Genomic DNA, 26,525 nt, shown 5'->3' with positions numbered 1-26,525 from the left:
TAAATCAAAATTGTTCTATATGGACAAAATAATAATGATATAACTCAATATCAAGCTTAAAAATTCAATATTCAAATTTTTGTAATATATGAAATATTGGTAAAAATTAGAAAACTGGCAGAGGAAATTCGAGCTTAAAAAATTAAGGAGTTAATAGTTCAGTCTAATTGTTTATTTATGTTTAGTAAAACTATTAGATTTATATTTTATGTCATTATCCAAAGAGTTTTGTCAGTTGTTATATTTTGTTAATAAAGAAAATATTGGAAATTGAGGTACTTTCCGAGAAATACTCAGGGGCCACTAACATGTAAAGTAGGTCATTGACTTAGTTTTTTGAAATTGAATAATAACTTTATTATCATAAATCTACTATGAACAATAGGTGGTTTTTCATTCTTATCAGTAGAATTTGTTTTTCGTCAGAGTGAACTTCATCCTTAAGTTCTGCTGAATAAAATAGTTAAGTTACTAGTTACTGCTGTTTTCTTACTGGTGTAACTAAGAACAAAACTTATATATAACAAATGCTACTTATGAGCTTGTTGAAACGACAGGGAGCAACACGTAATAAAATTAAATCCTTGTATCTTCAATGATACATACCAGTATTTCTCCATTTGTCACAGTATATCTAGTAGAAGTCAGAGAACACGGAATATCTCCAAGATTTTGTGGTGCTTTTTCTGTGTTGACATAGTGAAAAACAAAATATTTAAAGATGTGTTTTATTTTTGAAGTTTTTGGAATCATTCCTTCCTTCAAATCTTAACTTTCAATATTGAATTTCAACAGATCTAAAACAGATTATGTAATATGTCCCCATTGCTTGAGGAGGGAGAAAACATGGTTAATAAAGGGACATAAACACAGAAGCAGCCTTTCGAGGCCCCATGAGGCCCCAATTTGAAAATAAATTCTATTCTATTATAATAGAAGTATCCTAAGGAAGTGTAGATTCAAGTTTTTCCAATCATAACCCACGGGGGCAGGACAGGGCCAAAACAGGGGGTCAAAGTTTACCATAGGAATATATAGGAAATATCTTTAAAAATATTCTTCTTTAGAACAGATGAGCAATTATTAGTCATATTAATACAGAAGTATTCTGAGGTAGTGTAGATTCAAGTATGTACAAATCCTGACCCCCTGGGGTAGGGCGGGGCCAAAACAGTTGGTCAAAGTTTAACATTAGGAATATAAAGGTGTAATGGTTAAGGGGTATTTGAGTAAAGACTTCAATTAGTGGAATGACCTGCAACCCTTGGAATGGACCGGTAAACCAAAAGGTATATAAGGCAAAGTTTTGGGGAAGTCAGGCGTTCAGAAGCTAGCTGAAGAAGTCGGATGTTGAATCAGCAATAAAGAAGTTAAGGTATTCCATTCTTAATATCAACAGATTCAATGAAATTGAATACAGAACAGATGTGTAGGGGTTGATACTCAGTATATTTAGACATAATTCCCATTTATTACTATTAGCATGTAAGGGTGGGATGTGTCCTAATTTATGATCTTGAACTTTGGTAATAGTTATCTCCCTCTGTTTTTAATTAATAAAAAATCTATTTTAAAAAAACTTATCCGGTAAAAAAAAATCTTTTTCAATTGTCATTCTATCTCTAATGTTTCAATGCATCTTTCCAACACATTATTTATTGATATTCTTATTATTTTAAATTTTATTTTTCAAAGCTCGCTTGTTCCCATAGACTTCAGTGCAATCTTTGTTAATTAATTACTGTTTAGTTAATTACATTTTTGAAACTTTCTCTTGGAAAATCTTTTTCTGCTTTAAAATGCTTTAAAATAATTATGTACGTGATGGACATTTGAAAACTGAGAATTTGGTCCTATAATGGTCCTATAATGGATGGAAAACCTTACGGGTAAGAGCAAAATAAAAGTATAAAAGTTATAAATACCAGTGACAAGTATCCTATGAAATTAATTGTAAGTTCTAAGTGTAGTAAATCTGAAGAAGATTGAAACACCCGGTTCTTATCTATCAATGGGAACCTACGGGAGAAACACGGAGCAAAGAGTACCTTACCCATTCCCTGTCTCTAGATAAGAGAATATTTAAGTACTGTGTGATATACCCTCAGACAGAGGTGTCTTAATAATCATTCCAATCATTAACTCAGACAGAGTAAAGGGAAAATCGTACATCCCTTGTAAGAACCTGATCATACATGTTACATATACGAGTATTTAAAATATCTTTAAGATCTTCTTCTCAAAACCAACTAAGCCATTATTAGTCATATATCAGAAGCAACCTAAGGCATTGTAGAATCAGGTTTGTTCAAATTATGACCCCCAGGGGTTGGGAGGCACAACAGAGGGTCAAATATTTGCAACCTTAGACATTGTAGAATCAAGTTTCTTCAAATTATGACCCCCGGGGATTTGGGGGTACAACATAGGTTCAAAGTTTTGCATAAAAATATAAGGAATCATCTTGAAAAAAAACCCCTTACGCTCAGGAAGAGCAAAGACATGATTAGTCATATTATTTTAGAAGCATCCTCGGGTAGTGTAGATTCAAATTTGTTCATATTTAGGGACCGTTCAAGGTAGCTCAGTCGGTAGACCGCTCGCTCCATGATCGGGAGGTCGGGAGTTCGAATCTCGGCTGCGACTGACCTAAGTAGATAAAAAATGGGTAGCAACTGTTCCTTTGCCATGCGCGCGGCACTTTGAAGTGAAAGTTGCGGGTCCTTCGGATGAGACCTTAAAAACCGAGGCCCCGTGTCACGACAGGCGTTGGCACGATAAAGATCCCTCATTGCTCAATGGCCCTGAATTCCGAGTAAAGGTAAAAATTTGAAGCCCTTCAACGGTATATGGTGACGTCTCTATATGAGTGAAAAATTCTCGAATGGGACGTTAAACAACAATCAATCAATCAATCAAATTAAGGGTGGGTAGGGTGGGGCCACAATGAGAGATCAGAGTTTTACATGGAGAATCATAGGGGAAAAAATCTTCTATTTAAGAACAGCAAATCAATGATTGGTAATACTGCAGTATTGATATGGAAACATTCCGAGGTAGTGTAAATTAAAGTCTGCCCCCCTCCCCCTCTTTTAATACTCAACTGTTTTCTGCTCTTCCTAGCCAATGTGCTGAGGTAAGCTTTGTGGCCCATGGGCCTCTTGTTTAAGATATAAGTGTCTCATATGTATGTGGCAGTTTGGAGGCAGGACACTTCCATCTGTGTCGCTTCATTTATTTCTTGTTACGATTGTTGATAAATTTGGAATAACATGCATTACTTTGTAATTAATAAATGTGTGTTTTCAGGAAGAGCACAAGGAATGCAGCTTTGCTATTTCAGGATCGCAGCACCATTCATTTCCCTGCAAACATTACCTCTTTTCCCTTCTTGGACCCAAACAACAAGGTTATAGATCTCTAGCCAGCACGTACTGCGACACGGAACCTCTGTTTATACGGTCTCGTCGAATCATCGAAGAAAAGGGGTACTAAATGACCATCATATCGACAGAACATTACCATCAGATGACAAAAATTAAAAAACCTTTACCAAGTTGACTGCTACTCATGAGAACAAAAACTCTATAATGTATATCGTACAACAGGAACAAAAACTCTTTCGTGTACATTGAACCAACAGATAACAAAACCTATCGTGTGGACTGCTACAAAAGGACAACAGATTTCTTTTATATAGAGGGCATTAAAGACAATAAACTTTCTATCATAAAGTGTACAATAAAAGACAACAGACCATGTATCTCGTAGACTGCTACAAACTTGGAATCCCGTGCTCCACATCTGTCGTTTGAATTTGGACAATTTTCATCACATTTACTGTCAGGAAACGAATTTGTACTGAAAGTGATTCCATGCTTTACTACTCCACAGTAACATTTGTATCCAGTCTACAATAAATATACAATATCTGTAAAAAGAATATTCAATACTGTGAGCAAATAAACAATGTTTGTAATTTGAATTTGACACCATAGTTTGTAACTTAAGAAATTACAGTTAAAATTCATTTGCCACTTTCTTTTTAATTTAACAAATCTTTGTTCCATGCTTTTAAAAAATATCTACAATTAAGCAAATTTGTTGGTGTGAAATATTGAAGATAATTGCAATTGTGAATTTAATGTGTTTAATAATGTAAAAGGTGAAAATAACGAATAGTGATCAATTCCATAAATCCAGAAAACAAAACGAATCGTGAACAGGGTAAAAACACGGACCCTTGGAAATACCAGAGGTGGGATCAGGTGCCTAGGAGGAGTAAGCATCCTCTATCAACCGGTAACACCCGCCGTGAGCCCTATGAATCGATCAGATAGACGGAGTACTCTTTAGTCAAATTTAATATAAATATTTTTTTATAATTGAAAGCAAAAGCAAGAAAGTAAAAATGGTCCATCTTTAGTGCTGAACGTTTGTCATTCAATGTAGATGTGTCATTCATTAATTGAAAAGTTGCGATATCCACAATAACTTGGCGAGTAGTGAGCATTTTCAGTTAATTATTTCATTACGTGATATTGATCTCTAAATTGAGTAGAACTGGCCTTTTCGGGAAAAAATGATTTTTAAATTGAATAAAAATTGACTCTATTTAAAAAAAAAAATCCTTTAGTTGAGAAAGTGTCATCGTTCAAAGCATTTGTCTACGAGGTACTTACCTGCATTAACGTGTACGGAAAACTTGTACATTTTTCCTGACAGCCCTGGACACTCATGCTATACGTGTCATCATATTGATGTACCATGTTAAACGTCTCCTTTGATTCACAGGCAATATAAGAAATCTCCGTTGTGGCTGTTAAAGGAAACATCCCAAAGTCAAAAAGCCTGAGATCCAAACTTAATTTCAATATCCATTTGTTACTTTCATTTTACCTTACTGATCAAGTTTAATAAAACCTTAGCTTTATGAGAGCATATATGATCAACTAAAAGTCTGGATGTCCTTTACATATTGTTAATCATCAAAACCCTATTGATAGTCCTCTTTAGGACTTGTAGTTGCTATAATTTAAACAAAATGTATCTATACCATTAATATAAGCCTGAATCAGGAATCTTCTACAGTCCTTTGATGATTGTCTATATTGTGAGTTCATAAAAAAAATTACCCGAGGCACTTCCAGAGAACTATAATTGGGGATATAATAAATCTTCTTTTTTTATATCATTTTTACTTATTGTGATCTTCAGCAATTAGTGAAGATTATTGAAATCCTTCTTATCATAAACTATGACCCTCCAACTGTGCCCAGCCCTATTCCTTAATGGTCATTATTCCTCTGACAGAGTGGGGATGATTGCTTTTTAATCAGACCTGTTGTGATCCACAACATAAAAATACTTTATGCCCCATGATGTAAAACCCTGCCCCTGTTTTGTAGCCATATCATAGCAATTTAGGTGCTATATTAATATCAGCAATTTGAATTTTAACTATATTAAGAAGCTTTCAAATAAATTTTGTCTTTTTCAACATTAAAAAAAAAATCAGTTGTCCCTATTCCTCTATTTTATCATTTTTTTTAAAATTAAAAGTCAATGGAAAAAACCAGGCTCTTTATTTGAATATTTTCGAGCTCCTGGTGAGCATCGTTGGAGAGATCAAAATTAATGTGCGGTACAATTGTTTTGGTTAGAAAAAAATAAAGAATGAAATAAAAGTTTGGATCTAGGGACAAGAAATTAACAGAAGAGTTCATGACGGATGAAGATGTGTGATATAAAAAAATAAAAAAAAAATAACCCATTAAGGCCTCATCGGCGCTACAGGATAAACCTGGTATAAATACAGTTGCACCCGGTATTGATGTTTTCCAAGCACCATGCAAAGTTGTGAGAACATATCTATCTGAATTCTATTCTTCTAAGTTATTTTAAATTTTTTGAATGTAACACTCAATTCTTTTTTAGAAATCTTATTTTAAATAAACACTTCAAAAAGGCATATCCACTTCAGTATGGTAGAAATCGGGATAAGGATTGGGTTACATGTTCCTTCAAACTCGTGTAGAATTATATCATATCACATATCATCTGTGTTTATCAGTTTCAGATCAAAAGGAACAGCATCATCACGTTATTTAGAAATAAAAGCATTGCGACTTTGTTTCTTTTTTTACCGGCCACTTTACAGAATAAGATAAAAAATGTCAACTTCGACATTTCCCGGCCATGGAAAGTTAGTTCACCCCTAATTATATTGTACAGGTGGATGTAGCTTATACTATTTTTTAAATGATCATTTTTTTCATGTTCAGAACCCTTCTGCGAATTTGAAAATAACCAATAAATCTTGAAAAGCAGTGAAATTTGTCATAAACGTTGACGTGATAAGTGTCTTTGTTGTGTGAATTATTTTCATGTTCTTTTTAACTTTTCAAATAACTGGAAAAATTGATTAGTGCTGTGAAAATTTTCCTTCACAATGAATATTGCATGACAATATTGTGAAAATCAATAAGTTAAAAGGTGGTGCTCTATTTCGAAAGGAATACTAGTATGCATTGCTATCTTTATGATAGGATTGCATGGAGACCGTCGATTAATTTTTTCTCTGTTAGCGTATATCCGAGGTTTGATTGTTTGATTGTATGTTGTTTAACGTTCCATTCGAGAATTTTTCACTTATATATAGACTTCATCGCATGCTGGTGAAGGGCTTCAAATTTTGACTTATACTCGGCACTCAGGGCCATCGAGCAGTGAGGGTTCCTGATCGTGCCAACGCCTACCGGGACCTCGGTTTTTAAGGTCTCATCCGAAAGACCCGTGACTTTGACATGTAATACCGGGCGCTTGGCGAAGGAACAGTAACTACCTATGCTTACGTCCTAAGTTTGACGCGGCGCGACGAACGAAAATCGATCCCAGGTCTCCCGATCATGAAGCGAACGCCCTATGTTGTTAATATTGTAATTTAATATTTATATACATGTAACACTCAAAATGAAGAAGGGTATAAAAGCAACTATAATTTTTTTTCCCTTAGCCTCACAAGGGTCCTTAGTCCATTTATATGGCCGTCCCATGGCCACGGGTGGACTGAGGACCAATGACATTGTGAAGATATTTTCTCACAAGGAAAAAGATTTGCTAAGGTTAATTTCAAAATATTGTGAAAATTATTTTGGTTGTGCAATCCTATGAAGGTTATAAGCATAAAAGAATATGTCATTTATTGATATTAACTTGTATTTTGCCTCGTTCATTGGTTTTCTTAAAATGACTGTAAAAAACAGAAATATAGTGTTCTATATATAAAACAATAAATTAACCAAAAAACCTGATTATTCTTGATGTCACTTTTTAGGACTATTTGAATTCCCATCTTCTTAATTTCCCCTCCCCCGTTTTCCATGTGGTCCTTATACATTAAAATTTAAATCTAATCAACTACAGATATCTAGGAAGACAGGCCTTAAAAGCTCTGAAATAAAATACATAATTTTTTAAAATACTTTTTACAAAACTATAAATCGTAATTACATGTAATATTCACTTGTTAGTCTTTTTTCGTGGCAGCGTGATTCATTATCAATAAAAGTTAAAATTTACAATTTTATTTATTCATAAAATAAAAGAAAATAAATAAGAACACTTTTTAAATTTTATTGTTTTGCAAGTTATATGCTTACAAATCCTCACTTTAATTTTTGGTATTAATTTGAATGCTTTGACTGCTCCAAATTTTAAGAATGTGGTAATCCCAACATAATACGGTTATGTCATAGATAAACATTATTTGGATAAATAAAAAGATTGGCAAGATCAGTAGTTTCATTATTTTCTTTGTTTACTTTAGTATCAATATCCAGACTACAGATAAACCATTCTTACACGTTGCAGAATCTATTAAATCACTTTGTACTCCGTACGTATTTGAATTTTTAGACGGGGTTTCCGAAGAAGAGATCCAGTTATTCAAATTGTGAAATGGGCAATTTTCAAAGCACAAAAATTTGTACCGATAACACAGCCTACAGATTTCAAGATAAGAAGCTTTAATTTCGCATTTCAACTGTACATATATCTGAAGTGTGCACGGTACGTAGATTTTCAGTGGTTTTTGACCTTGTATGGGGAAAATACCGCTTGTTGAACTTAGTCTTTTCTATGCAAAAATATGCAGGGTACATTGATTTTGTTGGGATATCACCTTCCAAACTTTTTTTTAAGAATAAGATTGATTTTATTATCCATGTGAGAGATATTGGTCCTCTTCATACAAAAAACCCGGTTTGCTGTCACATTGACAGCTTTCCCCTTGTTACTCACGTTGTGGAAGAGTTCGCGGGACGTCTGGATCGGCATTAAAAAGGAAAAGGGGAGAATCGGTAAACTCAGAGCTCCAAATACCTGCCCAAGCAGGATCAGTGCATCCCCCAGTTCCAATACAAAGAGGATATCGGGATTGCCTGAAAGAATAATGATTTTTGTAAATTTATCTATAGAAGCTTAAGTAAAACTCAGTGGTATAGGACCATCAGCAAATATTTTACCTATAAAATACTTTACATATTTTAGATAACTACAGGTATACTTCTATACATGTAGCAAACAAAATCAGGTTTTAAAAGTAAGTTCGGGTAATGATCTACAAATTTGTTCCCCTCCCCGACACTTGAAAGCCCCGATTGGTTATAATGCTCACCAAAAAATGTAGATTGTAACATGAAATTTTTAAAAACTTTAAAAAACAAATCATAACCTAGAATCTGTTATCGTAGTGTTATAACCAGAGATATTAGATGAAGATCTCTTTACTTCTTCAAACCACTTTCCACTCTTAACGGCTGTTCTATTGAAAACCATTTGCCACAATGGATCTGCCACAGCATTCAGAAATATAAGATGTACCTGCAGTAATATCGAATATAAAATCTTATTAATGCAGAAATTTACAGAAATTGTCAGCACTTTTTTCTGTAAAGGTAAATTTAGATGTTTGTATCTTTTTTATTCGAATTATTTCTGGCTACAGAGATCTGGAAAGATTTAGTTGAAATTAAATTAGCAGTGAGCATATATCTCCTCTCAAGCAAAACTATCAAATCCTTGAATCTAAAAATAATCTCAAGGAATCATAAACATTCTTCCTCAAAAATGAATATGTCAACTTCTGTGTGTAGTTTTTTCCTTGAAAACTCAAGATCATATTCACATTTAAGAGAATTCTGAAACATCTTATTTAATGGTTTGGACATAATTTATAGTATTTAACATCAACATTGGAAATAGGCACAAGTTCTGAAAACTAATTAAACACTCTCTATATCTTTATTTATTACTTTTGGTTTTTCTCTGGAAAGATCTTTAAAAAGTCATATGAAATAATTGTATTATTAATAACTTTTGCTTATGTTGGAAATTTAGTGTGATTGTTTCGCAAATCAATGAAATTACCTCATTGTATGACATTGAATCTACTGGAAGGTCAATTCTGTGATTCCCCTCTTGAATTATCTCCCTAAGGTCAAGGTTAAGATGATGTCTATGAACCTGAGTAATGTTTGCGTTGTCTATCCAAACATCTCGTACATCAGTACCTCCCCCTTTCTGAAGAAGCATGAAAACTTTTCTCTCGGCTGTAAAAATAAAACTTATGAGTACAGTTATGTAGCTTCTAATTTGTATAAAGATATCATTGAAAAAGGAGATATTTTTCTTAAAACAGAATTTAAACACACTTCCGAACCCCCATTTAGATAAGAATATTGAATGCATGAATATGTAAATAAGGATATAATCATAATGGTAATGGTAAATCTGGGATCAAAGATTTCATGGAAGCACTGTCTACCGGTCACACCTGCCGTAAATCCTACATATTGATCAAGTATACGGAACACTCTGTAATTAAAATTAGTATAATAAAAGCTATGACTTGACAAATGGTATCAAATAATGGTATCAAATAAGTCAAACAAAATACGACCGAACGATGGTTTCCAAATACAAACAAGGTCATTATAACAACCGTAGAATTTCTAAAATGCTGCCTTTAAACGGGGTTGATGAAATCCTTGCAACATCAACCTATTTGTCAGTAGCTTGTCTCAGTTTAAAAATTGATCGTACTGAGAGCATGCTCTTGCATATCAATTCAGTTGGGAGACACAAATATCCTATGCAGGTGATCTTGAAATACTATATTTCACTTCAAATATCTTTGAAATTTCCTTGACTTGATGGAGAAAAAACAAAAAAAGTTAGAAAAAAATTTAAACCCTCTAGTTGTTTGAATGTGACAGACTACTGCCTACGTCACAAACTAGGATCAAAAGCATGAATCTGCTTTACAAGCATATTTTGTAAAAACTTATGTAACCGTCTACAACTGACAATTGAAACAGCTCATAACACTGTCTTTTCCTATTAGATTTATTATTATTGTTTGAACAGAATTGCAACAATTAATACTTGCAAATTAATTAATGATTTTTTGGTTTGCTTGCTTTTGATTACATGATATTTAATTTTTGTTAATTTATGATATATTATAAATAATCTTCTTAATCATTACTTGAGCCAAAATGAATGAATTTCTTCCGTATCGATTGGAAAAGAATCTATTTTTTGTCAGTTGTCGAACAACTTATATAGAAATAGGCAACGTACAACAGTCTTTACAGTGTCAGTATTTTCGATTAATGTACTCAGCAGAATGATACTAACACAATAATCTAATGTTGTTGTTTTTTTAAATATTAAATTGGATCTCATCTACATATAGTCACTAACACAATTTTGTTATTTCTCATATAAAATCTGTAACATTACTTTAAGGAGGTTGGATCCTGTTTTCAAAAGTATTGAGAATTTTTTATCAAGTATATATTTTAAGAATCTTCACACATAGCTTAATTAAAAATCAAAACAAAAAAAATGGGGGTCAGTGCACTTCTTTTGGTGGTGCTACGGAGCATTTAATATGACCTTTTTGCACTGTAATTAAGTCTAACATATAAGTCAATTTTCAAAGTTTTTCCTCTAATATTTTTCATCCAAATAAATTATGGAAACAAACAAAGTTTTTTTCTTCTTGAATAGTCACATTATAATTTGTGACAAGAAAAACAGTTTCAAAATACTTCACATAGTCAATTATCTGACCTTTCAAATTTAATAAGCAATAAAATCATTTGAAAGTAATGTCATTTTTCTAAATTTAATCAGAATGGTTAAAATTATCTTATATATTCAGAAAAGAAAATTAAAAGTGGGGGTCTGTGATGTTAATTTTTTAGATATTACTAAAATATTACTTAAAGAAGTGTTAATGTTAAGCCTAAATTGGGCTATTTTCCCAGGACTTTCACAATATATTTGCTATATTAGTCAAATATGATAATAGAATTCAGGAAAAATAATTTAATATATAATTTAGGACCAACATAAAATATTTCACTGCACAAAAATAACTCTGTGTGCAGGCTGCATGTAAAAATAGGAACCCAAACTTAACAATACTGTAAATAGGTCAAAAGAGAAAAATTGATCATTTTCTTCTAAAAATCCTTCTGCCACAAAATATAGTTCCTCACTTAATGCTTTCGGTATGGAATTTAATCATGGGGTTTTAATTGAATATAGTTTAATTAGCATTGTAGAATCCAAATTTATTGTAAGAACTAAAACATTATGCAGAATTTTTTAAAAAGGGGTCAAGACAAAAAACTGCTCAAAAGTAATATACATTCGCAAAAAATTGGACTTTGAAAAGGAAGGTACAATCTTACCTAAAATAAACAAACCACGCATACAGTTTGATAAAAACAGCACTGCACTTAAACAGTTAATCCAAATCATAGTGTATAACAGTTCAGATGAAGCTCTTTATTCACTGTTCCTTAAATGCTCCAATCCATCAAACCTTTGTCGGGAAGCTTGAAAGAATTATTGGAAATTTACGGTATTGATTTTGATATTTTCAGAATATTCATTGAAGTTTCAATTAAAATTCAAGATCTCTGGATTGTACCCTAATTAAACCAATGATAAGGCATATATACACAATACAGGTAAAATTCCCTCGTTTTTGAATTGCAATTATATCTTCTTTCTCAAGTCTATGATAAAATCTTTTGCTGTCATAGATATATAAGCAGGTAGAATCATTAAGAAAAATTTCAATGGGCTAATGGTCTTTCCTGGGTCTACGCAGTAATAAAAGAATTTTCCACCACAGATAAAAAATGTCTTTGTAAGAAATGCCATCTTAAATGAAAAAAATAATTGCATTCGATAGATTTCAAGAAAAAGGGTTAATATATAATCAATAATTTTTGTCTACATGATCTCTATCATTATTCTAATCCTTATAATTACAAACTTGTATAAGTGATATGTTTCGACCAAGATACATGGCCATTTGCTTTTGAAATTATTGAATTGCACGACGTGATCGTCATAAAATAATATCAATTCAACATACGTATGATAAATGGCAATCTAGAGACGTAACTATGAATTGTTTTATCTTATTATTTATCGAACAAAAAGTACAGCGACCAGAAGGCCAAATATATGGTAAATCTTTACTCTCGCGATGGGTTATCATTCAGGATGAATAAATGAAGCTGTACAGTGTATTGTTTAAGGTCTATGAATGTCTTGAATCCTTAGAATTTAAAACCATGATTGAAAAATTGCACGTGGATGAGAGCGTAAAATGAATTTCAAAACAGAAAACTGATAAAAGTAAAAGAAATATGTTGATGTTTACCAAACTAAAACTGACAATGCATGTAAGCTTTTGGTAACTTCTTTATAACAACTTATGTTCTTGTACTTCGTTAAAAAATAGTATAAAAGATACTTAATTTAGTGCCACCAATGTTTATCAATGAACAAGAGTTTATTTTTGATGTGGTATTCGATCAGTGAGCACTATTTATTCAATATATATTACTGAAGTCTTCATGATTTGCAGACACACATCAATTCAAACAGTTGGAATATCATTGTTTATAATGTAGTACGTAAAGGTTTATGTATCAAAGGAGGTAATTTAGCATAAAATGATTTTGAAAATTTTGAATTTATCCTAGAATACAACTGCTGCCTTCCTTGGACAATTTTACAAACTTTTGGTCATTCTTCGATTTACAATTTTTAATGAATTAATTACAAATTTATTCTTTTTTATGTGTTACTAGCTCGTGCTGAAACAGAATATATTCAACAAAACCCATTGCTTTCGAAGAACAGGCAACTAAATGTCTAAAACCCCTGATATTAACTTCGTTGAGAATTGATGAAACAAGTATAAGCTTAATTGACTAAAACGGGCTCGTAACATGTTCGATGATCAATCGAAGAAAGTTTGATTTACCATATCTATACTGGATTCCAAAACTTCATAAATCCTTTCAAATATAGATGTATTTCTGGGTCCAATAAATGTTAAATCAAGCCCCTATCATCACTCCTCACCAAAATATTACATGTTGTGAAGAAAAGCTTCAGACAGTCTATGCTACAATAAATTCAAGAAGTGGTGTAAATCAATTGTGGATTCTCAAAAACTCTAGAGAACTTTTGTAAAATCTAAAATCTCCAAACTTTTCAAAAATCAATAGCATAAAAACAGGCGACTTTTCAACGCTTTATATAACTTTTCCTCAAGATAAATGAAAGAGCAGACTTTTGGGTCATAGACAGCTGCTTGAAACTTTCATATCTTGTGATTGGTCTGATTCTACACACAAGTACTCTGAAGTAGATATTATAAAGATGCACCCTCATTGGCAATATCTCTGTAGTCTTTGGAGACCAGATCTCCGTGGCTTTCAAAATCAACATTTCGATATATCGACGACGTTTTATCATTTAACAATAGTTATTTATATTCGTATGTACACTCGATATACTAGTATTCAAATGAACCCGAAAAAAGGACACCAAAGAGTCTGCCACGTCTCCTTCGTACTTGGATATTTCACTGACTAAAGCCGTTAATTGCCAACTCACATCTACCAGTAGACTATGTGAAAAATGAGATTGCATAAGATTTTCTATAGACAACTTTCCCTGTTTATGTTGTTTTATTCCACCATCACATGCATAAGGTGTTTAAGTCTCACACCTGATTCGGTACTCAAGAGTATGTTTTGAGTACGATCAATTTTTTTTCAAACAGAGGCAGGCTACTGACTAATAAGTTGATGTTACATGTTTTAATCACCTTGTTCAAAGTCAGTACATGTATTTTTCAAATTCTATGATCGTTGTAATGACTTTCCCAAATATGACCTATTATTTGGTCGTATTTTGACTGACATGTTTCCCACCAATTGTTAATCCATTGTTAGGCCACGGATCCAGAAACATCAAAGGGTAGGTATGACATACATGTAGGTATCACGTAAAGCTTATTCAAGACATCTTCCCAAGTCAAGGGTTTCTGGTCCACTCCGCTCCACATAAATCTTGATGTGGATGGGAGTGGATTAGAAACCCTTGACTTGGGAAGATTATTTAAGCTGATATAAAAAAAGAAAATTATGTGTTGATGTACAGAATTCTGTCTGTCAACTGCCTTTCCACTTTCTCCGTTTTTTTTTTTATTTCCTATACCATCATAACCATGCAAGGTTGGTCTAAGGATTACTAAGAATATATAAGGGAATTACCTGACCATGCAGCTTTTGAAATGTGTTGACTTCTCGTTAACAGGTTCATGTATCTCTTGCTTTGTTTGCTTCACTTTTCATGTCTTTCAATTCATGTGTAGAAAAATCCATAATTACCAGACACAACTATTTACAAATTCCATTCTTACTTCATAACTATTTCATTATTTTACTCAGTTTCACACTTTGATCCCTTAAATGATAAATTACCACTTTCAGTAACAAAATTGAATGAAAAATAATTTTAATAACTATTTTTGTCATGCACGTCAATTCGGTAATTACTAAATAATTCAATGTATTTTAACCAAAATTGAAAAGAAATTTAATCGACATATTTTTTCTGCGGTAAAAAAAATTTAAAACAAGATTTTAAGGTATTTTCCCTTTGATAAGGGAGATAACTTTCTAAGGAAATTAATCCAAGAATTCAATGAATTGTCTTACCAGAGCTTAATAATGAGGATTATTATATGATTGAATAGTTCCCATCTCTCTGATTGGCTGAGATCCAACAATGTTAGAAAAACATACGTTATATTGGCCTGCACGTGACCTTCCAGGTCGATATTAGGAATTATTTATTCTACATTGGACCAAAAATAGATAGGGAAAATCCAAATTGATGCAAATAGTTTTGGAAAGTTATTTCACGTGCACCTGACTTCCACTCATATAAACATAACATTACGGCACATAGATTCTTGGGTGAGAGGGACGGGAGGGGATGCAGGAGGCCTGCCCCTCTTCCCAGCTTTTGAGAATGTAAAGTTTTAATTTAAATTTTAAGGAGAAAAATTTCAATGAAAGCCCCCCTTCCCTCGTTTATGGACCGTTACATCCCACCAAATAAAATTTTGAGTTGGGGGGGGGGGGGGTAGTCTAAGATTTGTTTTCAGGTAAGTTGTCTTTTTTTCCCTTTTAATGCCTCCTTTGTCAAAATCAATCCTATATATGTGCCTGACATTTATTTTCTTTCTACATTGCACCTAAACTAGAATTAGAAATTCCGAAATAATACAACTGTTTTTTTTAAACCCCGTTTCTCTCATTATGGTCGACTAATACTTCAGTAGATGTGAACAAGTAAGATGGCATGGATTGCTTAATGAGTGTGTGTCATTTAATCATATAATAAAACAATTATTGCTGGTTTTTCGGTCAATACGATGATTTAGCCACCTTCGAAGTACAATATTCACCTCGCCCTTCGGACTCGGTGAATATTGTACTCCTCAGGTGTCTAAATCATCGTATTGACCTCAAAAACCAGCAATAATTGTATACCATTATTTAGTCAACTTATTCAAACCTGAACTATGTTACAAATATTGATTTCTATTTTCTATATTGGTATTAATTACTTATAATAGTTGACCTAAAACATTTATACTCATTTTCCTTTAAATTGTTAAAATTGAGATATTTCTATCTCTTAGCATAAAATTCTTTTAATTGTTACAGAAAATTCAGATGCAGAATTTTTATAATCAATTAATTAATTAATTTTTTTTTTTTTTTTTTTTTTTTTTTTTTTTTTTTTTTTTTACAAAAAAGATATTTTGAATAACTATAACTCCTGTGGATGGATCCATTTTTATTTTACAAGCAGAGAAACAATTTGATATTCTGATTAAAAAGCAACGCTTCATTATGTTTTCTAAAGTGAATTAGATAGGTATGATAGTAAATATTATTTTCATATATACCTCATATTTTTGACTTTATGGGTGAGATAAAAAAAATTATTAATCTTTCTATTTACCATATCAAATTTTGTTCATATCATGATTAGAAATGATATTCATTTCTGAAAAAGTAAGCAACGCTTCATACTTCAAACTATTTTCTATTTGAATGTAATGCTATTGTTGTTGATGAAAATCAATGTTGTGAATTTAAAAAAAAATGGTGAAATTTGGAGCAGAGGGATAACGTTATATTACCTAAAGAAGACTACCCATCTTTTATTTACGTACATGTACATATGTACGATTGGCTACGAAGACAAAGAACTTTTGGTAAAAGAAATAAAAATATTATCCATCTTTTAAAAGTATGATAATTCTTTTTCAGTTGATTTGAGATATAATTTGTAAAACCAAAAAGGTGCTTATTTTTAAGGATTAAAGACATGAAAAGTTTGCATATAGCGAAGTTTTGACAAACCCATATCCATTGGGGAAAAAATGCTAATTATATATGTCGGAAAAACAAAAGTTGTAACTACGTACCATTTCATTGTTATTCTATGTCAAGGCAACGCGCCTAGATTATTAGAATGCATCATAATCAGTATCTCTGCAGACTCCATCAATCTCTTTTTGATTTTCAACAACTAGAAAAATTGGCATATTCCATGATCATGATGATGCGCACTATTTCATAAAAAAAAAAATATTAGAGGTTTGTAAATATGTCGCATTGGGGCCTCCGTATATTATGAGAGAAATGGTCGCACTGGGCCACCATATGCATTTCTGGTTTCACTTTCAGTACGAAACAAAGTGATCATGAATTCTCGTAATTAATTTAAAGGAACAGAATAAATAGGGATTTGCTCACATCAGCTGTGGATGACTGTTTGCACTTGTGATGGATCCTGAGAAAATGCGGGAATCAAATTCTGGTGAAGAGTTTTTGTGTCCGAAGAGCACATTAGATTGGGATCGTCATTTTGTTGAGAAACTTGGGGTTAATTTATTTTAAAGAAGAAGACATCTACAGAATAATTACATCTGAATGGTCGCTGTTTCATTTGGATGCAGACGACTATTGTGAAATTGACAGGTGTGTTAATGCCTGCAACCTTAAACTGGATTACGAATCCTTGGAGTCTTTGCCTCCAAACATTGCTACACCGATTGAAACATTTGCAAGTTCGTGGGAACCAACTAGACAGCAGTTGAAAGTGATTAAATCAGAACCCTTATTGGAAAAGTAAGAATCTATTTTTCTACAAATTATCAGGCCTGGAAACAATTTTAGTCAAAAAATAGGGCGGGGGGGGGGGGGGTACCTGTTATCCTGAATATCTTTAAAATATGTATCTGACTCTCAAGTTAAATATTATGTTTTTTAATTTGTTTAAACTTCATATTGCAGGTTTTTATTAAAATTGGAGGAATTTAATTACTGCTTAGCACAAATAATTGCAAAAAATAAGCCCAACACAAGCATATCAGATTGGAAATACCAGGTCTTGTTTGAGAAGTTGCTGCAGTTATTTGGTATTAATACTTGGTAAGTACATCAAAATTATGTAGCTTAGCCCCTGTTGCAAAAATTTATTAATATTGTAACAGGAGAGGAGAAAGGTGTGATGGACCAGACAGGGATTCGAACCAAGGCCCCCTGAATCTCCAGCCAGGTGCTCTACCAACTGAGCTCTCTGGCAACCTGCAGTCAAACCCATCTGACCGTCACATTCCTCCCTCCTTTTTAAAGGTCTTCTCCCATAAAGTCACTAACCCAGGTTCTTCCCTGGCAAGTCTTACATCTGTCACTTCCAGGGCACAGCACCAAATGTAACAAGAGAGGAGAAAAATTTGATGGACAAGGACCGGGATTTGAACCCAGGCCCCCTGAATCCCCAGTCAGGGGCTCTACCAACTGAGCTATCTGGCCACCAGCCATCAAATCTGTCTGACCGCCACAATATATTGGTAAATTTTTCATGAAGTTTATTATTCATTCTTAATTTGTTTGATCTATAATTCAAATTCTTTGTTGAAATCGACTTAAATACACTAGAGCAACTTTATACATGTGTGAGAAATATCCCTGAGATTTGCAAACAAATTGTGGAGCACATGGTTCAGCATTTTCGCAAGCCAAGGGTTTTCGGTCTGCTTTGCTCCCAACAAACCTTTGGCAGAGAATACACCACTAAAACTGTGGCTGATATGCAGTTTCCTTGGAACCAATGAGGAGACAGCTTTCATGTCACATAATGTCATTTATTAAAACAACAGATGAACAGTCATCTATAATTGTTTTAACTTTTGTGACTCCATATTCTTCATATTTTATACACCTTTAATTCCCTCCTGTAGTTCTTCATTCTCTGTTTTTGACTCCATCTCCAATTCTTGTTTACAGTGGATACTGAATTACAGTTTGAAAACTGTTACCTGATTGGCTGGAATCCAGAAGTTAAAATTTAGTGCGTCCAGAAGATGTTGCTTATAGCGGCCAAAGTTTTGATGGTGTAATCTGCCAAGGGTTTGTGGGGAGTGAAGTGGAACGAAAACCGTTGGCTTGAGAAGATGATGATGACTCAGTGGTCATAGGTGTTTGGCCAGTAACCAAAGGACACTAGTTCAAGCCCTGCCACCTCATGTCACTAAATGTTGTGTGTTGTGTCCTTAGACAAGGCACTTTATCTGCATTGTCTCGTTCTACCCGCTGCAATGGGTACAAGCTTATGCTGATGTTAACTTGCGATGGCCTGGTGTTCCATCCTTATGGCTCATCAATTTTTTTTCTTAATTTTCAAACAACCCCAACTGGTATATATTAGTGGTCTCAAAATAACTCAAGACTTTAAAAAGTTTGTTCAGCAGGATATCTTGAATATATTATTTGTCATTGACTAGTTGTCATTTGACAATATGCAATTAAAACTTTCTTGTATAATAGTTGGTTTAAAGTTATTGTCTGTTTAATTCAAGGACATTGAAATTAAACAAAAAATATCAAACGTGTCACATGTGGACTCTATAGAGTTTGAATAGGACCTCTTTAGCTAATTAAAGCACAAAGTCTTTAGAGTAATGTTTGAAAATTACATATACTAGATTGAAAGATGAGTAATTGTTAAATTGACAGGGTCATTTTAATAAGTATTTAATAGGAAAGGAGAAAATGTATGGCTGGACCGGAAATCAAACCTGGGACCCCTGCATCACTAGTCAGGTGCTCAGTCGACTGAGCTACCCAGGCCGATATCCATGGCCGAAACCATTACATTCCTGCTGCCTTAAATTGTCTTCACCCTCTAAGACACAACCCAAGTCTTACTGCCCCTGGCAGGACTTTCACCTGCAAGTCCAGCGGCGGTCAATGGCACCAAATTATGTAACAGGAAAGGAGAAAATGTATGGCTGGACAGGGAATCAAACCCAGAACCCCTGCATCACTAGTCAGGTGCTCAACCTACTGAGCTACCCAGGCTGATGGCCATGGCCCATACCATTACCAGCTCTTTAGCCTATTTTCAGAGAGAGATTTAATTAAGGATAAATAACACAAACAAACTTTTTTCGAAATCAGCAATATTTTTTATATATTTATATTCAAATGGGTAACCTGAATAATGTCTGCCATGTAAAGTGGGAGAATTTAGTAAGATTTTGTCACAATTATGTTAAAAATACATGCAAAATTTGTATAGAATTGTATAGAAACCAAAACAAAGTCACAAATTTTAGCACCAAAGAAAACGTACGATTTCTTTATATTTTAGGGATTTATTATTAAGTCATTTCTATTTGAAATCAGTCAAAAAATATATATCAATCCAGGCATCAAATTTTTGATTGTGTTATGTATCCTTAATGCTTGAATGTATACATGTAATACTCATCACATCTATGTAAAATGATATTTTCTGGTGATGTAGAATTGGGTGATAGACAGTACATAAGGCATTAAAATATGCATCCTGCAACAAGAAGTATATGTATATATACTTTTAATTATTTTTACATTGAATAAAGGTCTTTTAATTATAAATTATGAATTCCTATTTGTTTAAAGGACCCAACCATTTATTGAGACTAAGAAAGCTATGATCATGGGTAGGACTATGTCATCTAAAGCTGACCTTCTTTGTTGCCGAACAGATCCTGGACTTCAAAGGCCAGTTCTTTGTGTTTGTGAGGTAAGAATGTTTAATTGTTTACCTGTCTTCAAACCAGAATTGTGATAAAATGCTATAAGATAAAGCTGATTGAAAAGTATGAAAGGAAGACTCAGTTCAAGAGACTAAGAACTTCAAGAGATCAAAGTTTGAGTCACCAGGAGTCACCTGTAATTACATGTAATAGGACATGTTTTCTCAATTTACATAACATATGATAAAATAATTGAATTTATCTGTAGGTACGGAGAACTTGTCATGAGGAGGACTTTATCTCTCCACCAAAGAAACCCAGAGTTATCTACCAACAAGATGCAGCCAATAATTCCAAAGATGATCTCAGTATTTGGTCCAAACATATTGGAGACCTATTTTTGTACCTTGATAAGTCACCAAGAAATGAGGGAATACTTGGTATCACTCTTGAAAAGACATGGGTATGCAAAAATTATTTCAATCTTTTAAATGAAGCTCAAATGATTAAAATTTCAAACAAGCCAATTTAGGGAATTTGTGTCCCCAGCTTATGGAAAAAAAGAAAAGGGTGGAAGACCATAAAAAAATGAAGATGGAGAAAAATAAAAAAAAAAAAAGTCTACCTTGACCTTTCAGCTTTTGGCCTTAGGCCAAATAAAAAAATATGTGTGGTTCCGGTTACCCGACCTTCCCTATTTTATACCCCCGACCCTAAACTTTTTTGGCAATTTTCATATTTTTTCCGGAATTTTCCCCGATTTCCATTAATGGCTACAGTTTAAGTTTTAGTTTCAGCAATGACAGCCTCCTTGCAATACATAGTGCAAGTGTTTAATAGTGTTAAATCCAAAGCAAGCTAGCATGTAGGTGTCCCCTACCAATATTGACTAGTATATTATCACACCTCATCTAAATGCCATTTGCAAAGGAGTGATAGGTATTATTTAGAAAAATTAAGAAAATCATTTTGTTAAAAAAAAAAAAAAAAAAAAAAAAATCCCTACCTACCTACCCTAATTTTTTTGGAAGTGTAACCGGAACCACACATATTTTTTTGTTTGGCCTTAAAGTCTATATTGACCTTTTTTAAGCTAAAGAAATTTGTGACCTTACAAAGCTTACAGAGAACTAAAGTTATCATCTGAAAACTATGTATGCAATATAGAATTTCTAACCTTGGTCTTTGACCTAAAAATCAATAGAGGTCTTCAGAAAGTCATATTGATGAAAAGTATGAATTTTCATTGTAAAATCATGAAGAGAGGTAAATTGAAGCTATTACCAGGAAACCATTTTATGCAAGATATGAATTTTTTACCTTGAAATTTTGACCTAAAAGTCAATAGGTGTATTCTTTAAGTCATTGGGAGTGATAAGATTTCATTGAAGACACTCAAGGACAACAAAAAAAGCAAGTTATTATCTGGAAATCATTTTTTGCAATGTATAAATTTCTGTTTTTGACCTTCAACTCTTTGAACTCCAAATTTATATTAGTTTTCTTTAGGCCATAGGGAGTTATTATATATAAAATTGCAAAAGCTCAAAGACTTCCTGAAATATTGTTTGGAAATGAAAGTGTTACACAGAGACAGAATGTTTGAACTTCTGACTTTGACCTTTTGACCTCAAAATCAAATGGGGTCTGTTTTAGGCCATAGGGAGTTGTTATGGTCAAATTTCATAGCAAAAGCTCAAAGGCTTTTGAGACATCATCTGGAAATGAAAGTGCTACACACAGACAAAAAACAACCGGACGGACGGACACAGACCCAGATTAATATCCTCCTCTTTCAGAGAAAGTAGGGGACAATTAACTTCCCATAACAAAGGATCACTTCATTTCCCAAAAAGGAATTGACATAATTATAAGAGAGAACAATTTTCTGGAACAAGTTACATTTTCAGTGTCAATGTTCATTGGTTATTTTCTACCATAAACGTGTCTAAAAGTTGACTATTAGCAGTACGAAAATTATGTTAAAGTTAACTTAGAACAGCATTTTCCTCAATCACCGATTTTTGCATGAATTTTGGCCTAAATCTCACTAAAGGTTGGCCTGCCTTTGAATAAATATTATGTTATTTGAAAGGTTGTGATATAAGGAATTTTTGAAAAAGGAGTTTTTAGGAGCCCTTGCTCTATGGTCCAAATTCACAAAACCTACCAAAAAGGGGGGGGGGGGCTGTTTCTGGCAACCTGGTTCTTATTTTTACGGTTTTTACTTACAGTCTGCATACTTCTGTTAGACCACTGACTATTAGTTCCATAATCTTTTTTTTTGAGTTATGATTCGAATATTTGTGCAAATATTTTACAGTTTTAAATTCTGACCTTTTCAAACACTATTTTAATTTTTTTATAGGGGCTTGTGTATTTTCCTCAAGTTCAATTATCTATCTTTGAGGGGGACTGGTCTTTTGATATGAGAGGTAACTTCCCAAGTAAATAATCCTAAAGTTACCCTTAGTTTGTCGTACTATAATTCAGTAATGGCGACCTTTTTACCAAAACCAATGAAAGACAAAAAATTGACTTCTATATTCTTTTGCTAATATTTTTCATCTATACTGATTACATTTGACCTAAAACGTTTGCATCTAGTTCTTTAAGTATTACAATAATATAGTTCTATTTTTTATGAACAGTTTTGAAACTGCAGTAATACATCATGACCACATAAAGCATTTTTATTAGTATTCAAATTTTTTTCTAGAAAAAAAAATCTTAAAGGTGCTTAGACACAGATTTGAACTTAATATTTTCTCAAATTTTCTGTATATCACAACTTATATATTGCAATAGCATTTCACACGAAAATATAATTAAAAACTTATTTTATCTGGATATTATTGGGACTACGAATTCCGGGACGCGTTTGATTAACACATCGTTGCACTTACACAAATTTTAATTTTATCCTTAATATTTAAGAAAAGAAGCGATTTTGTTATGAAAAATATTACATCTATAATCCAGAAAATTCAGAGTAGAAATGTTCGAAAGCAAAACCAACTCACCAGTATTGTCAGTCCGTGCTCTGTGATGTGTACAGAGTTTAACAAATTGAACAACCCGTGAAACGTAAACTGTTTTTGTAAACAGGGCACGAGATTTGTTATTGTTAATGTTTACGATTCACCGGGTGTGTTCAATTGTTAAACTCTGCACACACCACTGAGCACGGACTTACAATACTGTGAGTGGGTTTTGCTTTCAAACATTTCTACTCTGAATTTTCTGGGTTATAGTTTTAATATTTTTCATTAATACACAACAAAATTACCACTTTTCTTAAGTATTAAGAATAAAATTAAGATATGTAAAAGCGCAAGGATGTGTCAATCCAACGCGTCCAGAAATTCGAAGTTTTAGTAACTTCGAGATGAAAAAAGATTTTTATTATATTTTAGTATGAAATGCTATAGCAACATACTCATATAAGTCATGAAATTATACAGAAAATTTGAGAAAATATTAACTTTAAATCTGTGTCCAAGCACCTTTAAAGAAAGATAAATCTTGCTGCTTTGTACAAGCACAAAATAATACTAATGTGATATTCTGTCTTAAAAAGCAGTGCTTTATTATGTTTTTGAATATGAATTTAATATGTATGACACAAAACAATATTTTCATATATACCTCAAAGGATTTTTAATCTTATCCCGTGATAATAAATCATTGTTTTTCTCTGTGTCAAATTTTCTTCATATCATGGTCAGACAATTAATTCATTTCTGAAAAAGTAATCACAGCTTCATACCTCATACTATTTTCCTTTTGAATCTAATTCTATAGTTTTTGATAAAATCAATGCTAAGAAATAAAAAAAAAAATGAGAAATTTAGAGCAGAGGGTCATATATTGTAACTCCTTAATGCATGTTCATTTCTATGAAAATATGTTGTAGAATGAATTCAGTACTGATACTACCGGCACATTAGAAATGTTTTCAATCATGCCAAACAGTAAGACTGCTGTTGTATGTTCATATAGCCGAGGGTGTTTTACCATAGAACAATTGAAGATTTTGCACAAAGACTTCACTGGAGCTTTAATAACCCCCCACCCCCACCCCTCCCAATGCACATTAGTGAAATCTTTAAGATACTAGTATTCAAAGATAATGAAAAGCATATTGCATGGAAGCAAATAATTTAAATATTATAGCAATTTCAGATTAATAATTTGTCTCTCATATACATGCACATGTAAGCTTCTTGCAATTCTGGTAAAATGTATCTCATATACGAATACTGTAATATTTTTCAGGTACGATTTACCTTCCTCAAAGTTAAAGGTCCTTGTTTGGAGGAAATTCGAAATAGACCAGGAAATAAACCTGGGCCTGTGAATGTTGAGGAGGAAGAATGTCCAATATTTCGCTTCAGTAGAGGCTACAATTATTTAAAACAAGACGATCGCAAAACTGTGTTCAAAGCTCTCTTGCTTTTTAGAATGATGCAAGTTAGGTTTGAAAGGGGTGCTACTGCCGTGCTGTAGTTCATTTAACATTGCAGACGATTTCAATCAATTCCAGTTTTATGTTTTAGCTCACACATTATATCGGCTGGGTGAGCTTTTCTGTTCAACATTTTATTGAAAAAAATTCTTGTACTGTAACACTGCAGACAAGAGGGTAAGATTAACGGAAGTGAAAAAAGAGTAATTGTTGAAAAAAAAAGAAATGTTTGTTCAGAAGGGAATGAATAAAAAAACGAATGAAATATGTACAATCATGTATTTTCCACAAAGTGTGTTTCATTACTTTATATTGAATTTATAAAAAAGAAACTTACAACAGAAGATAGGAGTGCAGTAGAGATTTATTGTTTTAAACTTAGAAAACCTACACAGTCAGAGGAAAGTGACATCTGTAGTTAAATCAGGCCCCAGGATCATGAAACAGACTTAAGTCAAATTTTCAATTACCTGTAAAATGTTTACTAATTGTTGAATTTATCTCTAAATTTGCAGACAACAACACTTTTGTAAAGCAAAATTGAAAAATATTTAATTTTAATTTTGTTCTGATTGACCTTTACAAAAACTAAATAGAACATAAAGATTTTGACTTAAGCTTAATATGTTTCATGATCCCGGTGCCAGATGTGGAAGCTGAAAAATTCCAAGGAACTTTTGGAACATTTGAAATCACAAAAAATTTACAAAATCAACAACATAAAAACTTTTCAACTTTATATACAATTATTCCCCCATGATAAATTAAAGTCCAGTATATTCCAGGCCAGGTGATAAAGGGACTTTTTCAAAAAGTGTTGAGGGAAGCATAATCTGTTGAAGAAAGTTTTTTTAATAAAAGAAAAAAGGTTATGACAAGGTGTGACCGGTCGATAGGGGATGCCCACTCCTCCATTGCACCTGGGTTCATATGCATAAAAATTCTTAAGTCCTTAAGCATATATACTTAAGTACTGTTTTCCTGCTTGGCATATTTTTCATAATATTATTTGTTTGCTTCTTCATCGAGACATGTGTTTGAAATGTTTACATTTAAGTGAAAGCGGAAGTGACTTTATTGACAATTTTTATGCATACGAACCCTGATCCCCTCTGTTTTCAGAGGTCTGTGATTTCTCTGCTCCCAGTTTGTATTGTTTTAATAGACTTTTGAGCTTGATTTCTGTTTATTATTTTCATATTTCATTAACTCATTGAATGAATATTTGAATATCCGTTGGCATCCCTAATAAAAATAAATCATGCGACTGGTTTAGTTGGTTAACAACAATATCTGTCGAAGAAATCTCAGTCAAAAACCTTGTTGACAAAAGGGATATGCTATGGATATTTAAATTAAAGAGACCGTGTGACTTCCAAAAGCTCGACAGACTCTAAGGTGAGAATCACTTGAAATTACCGTTTAATATAATTTGTATCATGTTCTGAATTGCAGTCCAGCCCTGGCAATTTCCATATGCATGCACTCCCCTGTGTTCTTTCCTATATAAGTACGCTGCTTTCGATCCATTCCAGTTCCAATTACTTTTTTTACATGTAC

At 32.8% G+C, this 26,525-nt stretch overlaps 1 pseudogene; it reads left to right on the top strand.

Annotated features, from left to right (window-relative positions):
* Nucleotides 1–17,141: 17,141 nt before the first annotated feature.
* LOC133175840 (uncharacterized) lies at nucleotides 17,142–25,198 on the top strand (annotated as a pseudogene).
* The last annotated feature ends 1,327 nt before the right edge of the window (nucleotides 25,199–26,525 follow it).

Source organism: Saccostrea echinata, unplaced genomic scaffold, assembly GCF_033153115.1.
Source record: "Saccostrea echinata isolate AGI-Se365-2 ecotype Australia unplaced genomic scaffold, CSIRO_AGI_Sech_v1 ptg000064l, whole genome shotgun sequence".
NCBI classification, from domain to species: domain Eukaryota; kingdom Metazoa; phylum Mollusca; class Bivalvia; order Ostreida; family Ostreidae; genus Saccostrea; species Saccostrea echinata.
Note: the sequence above shows the minus strand (reverse complement) of the source record. Positions and strands in the feature narration are given on the sequence as shown.